Source organism: Malus domestica, chromosome 03 (genome assembly GCF_042453785.1).
Source record: "Malus domestica chromosome 03, GDT2T_hap1".
In the NCBI taxonomy this organism is placed as follows: Eukaryota; Viridiplantae; Streptophyta; class Magnoliopsida; order Rosales; family Rosaceae; genus Malus; species Malus domestica.
In genome coordinates, this window is record NC_091663.1 from 15,692,840 (window position 1) to 15,696,946 (window position 4,107).

The 4,107-nt window shown below is 41.7% G+C and overlaps 2 long non-coding RNA genes across 2 annotated transcripts; both read right to left on the minus strand.

Moving 5' to 3' along the window:
• Positions 1 to 911: 911 nt before the first annotated feature.
• Positions 912 to 1,432, minus strand: LOC139194450 (uncharacterized). Its single transcript, XR_011579293.1, has 2 exons — positions 1,218 to 1,432; positions 912 to 1,133 (listed from the first exon to the last, which is right to left on the minus strand). It is a non-coding gene; the product is annotated as an uncharacterized lncRNA (long non-coding RNA).
• A 40-nt stretch (positions 1,433 to 1,472) lies between these two features.
• Positions 1,473 to 2,074, minus strand: LOC139194449 (uncharacterized). The gene is made up of 2 exons (XR_011579292.1): positions 1,851 to 2,074; positions 1,473 to 1,568 (listed from the first exon to the last, which is right to left on the minus strand). It is a non-coding gene; the product is annotated as an uncharacterized lncRNA (long non-coding RNA).
• Between the last annotated feature and the right edge of the window lie 2,033 nt (positions 2,075 to 4,107).

Consider the following 4,107-nt stretch of genomic DNA (forward strand, 5'->3'; position numbering starts at 1 on the left):
TTTATATTTAATTTGGATACTGAGTCACTTTGTTGTGGAAATCTTTTGTTGTATGATTTGGTCAGAAATGTCTACATCTCGTGCGATATCCCATCCCACTAGGAAGGATAAAGGGACACATAAAAATAGTAGAGAACCATTGCACATTTGTCTTCAACCATAAATTTGTTAAGTGGAATCAATATTTTGACAAGTGGCCCTTGCACGTCATGTTGGCATTTGGCACTATGTGCCCCTGAATCAAATTACAAAAAGTTTCTTTGACTGAAATAATATCATATTAAATGCATCAAAGAAGAATGAAGGAAGAAGAAGAGCTGAACAACAAAATTTGATAGAAAGCTAAACTGTATAATTTACGTGTCCATGTGTAATTGGAGATATAGGTTTACTTGTGCGCTACATCAATAAATTGATAAAATATTTAACATAGATAGCATGGGTTTTTTTATTTGAAACTAAGTTTTCATTTCTGTAAAAATAACAGAGTACAAGAAGATTGGGAGAGTAAGGGAAGCCTCGTTATAAATTTCCAGTGTAGAGGGACAAAAAGAGTACTTCACCAGGATGCTCCCCACTTACATTCAATTATCATTCGCCAAATCTACTTCTAGAATAGGAATGAGCCAAAGTGGCTCCTCCTCTATCCAAGTATGAAAACCTTCATTGTGAAGGCCAAATTTTGCTAATTCATGATCCACCATGTTTCCTTCACGCTGTTTCCATTTACATGAAAAATAAGAGAACCTCTTCTTCAAGGTATCAATCGCCTCCAATATATTATCATCCCTATCAAGATGAAAATCAATTACAACAATTAAATCCACTGTGGTTTTGGAATCCAGTTTCAAAATTATAGAAGTGGACCTCGCATCGTATGCAAATAATAAACCCTCCTTTGCCGCGAGCAATTTGGTTGTTAAAGCATCGAAATAACCATATAGATGTATCACACAACCTACCATCAAAGCCCCATCGTCATTTATAATAACAACTCATACACCTCTATTCAATCCCTTCAACGATATTGCTCCAACATTGACTTTGAATATGCCCCCGGGGGCCCGGTGGATGCTGCCATCGCCGATCCTCCATAGCCCCATTGCCCCGCACTTGGTCAATCTTGTTGGCACCTTGAAAATCAAGAAGAAGATAAAAAAAAAAGAAAAAAAACTTGACAATAGCTCGGCAAAATAGGTAGTGAACATATTTTGAACCTCATTGGTCTGGGAATCCAATTGTAAACGGACGAGGCAATCCCATTATCCTTCCCCCATACGAGAGACAGCCAAATGAAAGACGGTCGAACGCGCAACCCCGCTTGGAGGATTGTATTAGTCGGATAGTAGCCAGCACGATAAACATACTTGCTTTGCGAGCGACGCCTGATTGAAACATTCGAAATCCCAAAAACCCAAACCACCTTCGTACTTGCTCTGACATAAATTCTCCCATTTAGTCCAATGTATTCCTTTCTCATTCTTTGATTTGGAGCACCAATACTTTGGACATCCGAAAATAACTGAAGAGCTTTTCTTTCCACCCGCATATTTTCTTCCCAACTCGGTCTTTAAGGGTGCGTTTGGTACGCAGACGGAACGGAACGGAACGGGACGGGACGGAACGAAGGTGTAATTTTTGAAAAAGACATGGGGTATATTTGTCTTAAAATGGTAAAACATTGCGTTCCACAAACGTGGAACAAACCCGTTCCAGGGGGGAGGTGGAACGCAAAAACACTCAAAATATGTCCCGTGGAACAGCCCGTTCCACCCATTTTTGGCGCACCAAACGCGGGACGGAACGCCTCGTCCCGTTCCGTCCCGTCCCGTCCCACGTACCAAACGCACCCTTAATGGCCCCAGAAAGTTGTCATCGGCAAGCCCAAGTATTTGTCATGGCCCTGCACAATTGGCATTCCCAAGTCAAAAGCCACCATGATTTTTAGATTTGGAAGAATTTTATTCACAGTTTCACACGAACCCCTTGTGGATTAATAGATGGTGGTAAATTTTAGAGACAATAATGATTAATATCTAGAATTTAGGGATCAAAATTAGGAACGAGGTCAAAACCTTCTATCTCTTAGCTTTTCTTTGAAAAAATCATTTTAGTAAAAATCACCCAAACCAGAAATTATATAACCGTTGGACTAAATATTAGATACTTAGTTTTTTTTTTTTTTTTTATTGGAAACATCGTTTACTTTCTTCACTGCAATTGAATGTTATAATACAACAACAACAACAAAGCCTTTTCCCACTAAGTGGGGTCGGCTATATGAATCCTAGAACGCCATTGCGCTCGGTTTTGTGTCATGTCCTCCGTTAGATCCAAGTACTCTAAGCCTTTTCTTAGAGTCTCTTCCAAAGTTTTCCTAGGTCTTCCTCTACCCCTTCGGCCCTGAACCTCTGTCCCGTAGTCACATCTTCGAACCAGAGCGTCAGTCGGCCTTCTTTGCACATGTCCAAAACACCGGAACCGATTTTCTCTCATCTTTCCTTTAATTTCGGCTACTCCTACTTTACCTCGGATATCCTCATTCTCAATCTTATCCTTTCTCGTGTGCCCACACATCCCACGAAGCATCCTCATCTCCGCTACACCCATTTTGTGTACGTGTTGATGTTTCACCGCCCAACATTCTGTGTCATACAACATCGCTGGCCTTATTGCCGTCCTATAAAGTTTTCCCTTGAGCTTCAGTGGCCTACGACGGTCACACAACACGCCGGATGCACTCTTACACTTCATCCATCCAGCTCGTATTCTATGGTTGAGATCTCCATCTAATTCTCCGTTCTCTTGCAAGATAGATCCTAGGTAGCGAAAACGGTCGCTTTTTGTGATCTTCGCTAGATTGCTCCAGTCATTAGTGTGGATAAGTATATAAATGGATAGAGATAGGAAAGCAAACACAAGATGTACGTGGTTCACCCAGATTGGCTACGTCCACGGAATAGAAGAGTTCTCATTAATTGTGAAGGGTTTACACAAGTACATAGGTTCAAGCTCTCCTTTAGTGAGTACAAGTGAATGATTTAGTACAAATGACATTAGAGTACAAATGACATTAGGAAATATTGTGGGAGAATGATCTCGTAATCACGAAACTTCTAAGTATCGGAGTGTGGTATCATCTTGACTTGCCTTATCTGTCTCATAGGTAGATGTGGCAGCTTCTCTAGAAGTACTCTTCCTCCATCCAGGGGTGGTATCTTTAACTGGTGGAGATGCACAAGGTAATGTATCAATTTCACTTGAAGCTTACTTGTAGTTTCAGGCTTGGTCAAGCGCGATACAAACCATGTAGTAGGAGTCTCCCAAGTCGCCGAGCTAGGGGATCTGCTGAAAGAGGTGACAGACAAGGTAAGCAATCAGAGCTCCGGCTGATTGTTCACCTTCTCCCCATCTTGCAGCAACATGAAGGATAAAGAGAAGAAAAATGAGAAGAGATGATATGGGATACTTTTGTTTTTGAAGAAGTAACTTTCCACATGCTTATTCTTGAACTGAGCTGGAGGGTTTTCTGGTTTCCTCCAGAGTATAAGGCCGACTGAAGAATTTGAGGGTCAAAACAAGTCCATCAAATCTAGAGTACGTTCGACCCTGCTGATATGGGATACTTTTGCTTTTGACAGAGTAATGGAAGTATCGGCACGTGTGCTGTTCCGCTTGTCTCCACATGCTTCCTTGTATCCTTCGCACTTGCCCTATCTGTTCCTCAAGCAGATGCGGTATCTTCCCTGGAAACATAAGCTGTTGAAGATGAGTACTCGAGAGCAATGCCAGGTAAGTAATCAGGTAAGGGGTTCCAGGCAGTCAGTTCCTGGCTGGGAGCTTGATTTCAAGTGCTGACTGATTGCTCTCTTTCTCCTTGTCTTGCAGGTAAAAACAAGGCCAAAGGAAAAGACAGGGAAAAAGCATGATATGGGATACTCTTGCTTTTAACCCTGATGATATGAGATATTCTTGCTCTAGTATAGCTTGTTTGCAGAGGTATTATCAGGGGGAAAGAAAGCTGAATATTTCGAAAGGCTTCGTTGGGAGTGCCCTCTTAGATATGAGGAAGGGTTGAGCATTTTTGCAGGTCTGCCTGTCCGTTGG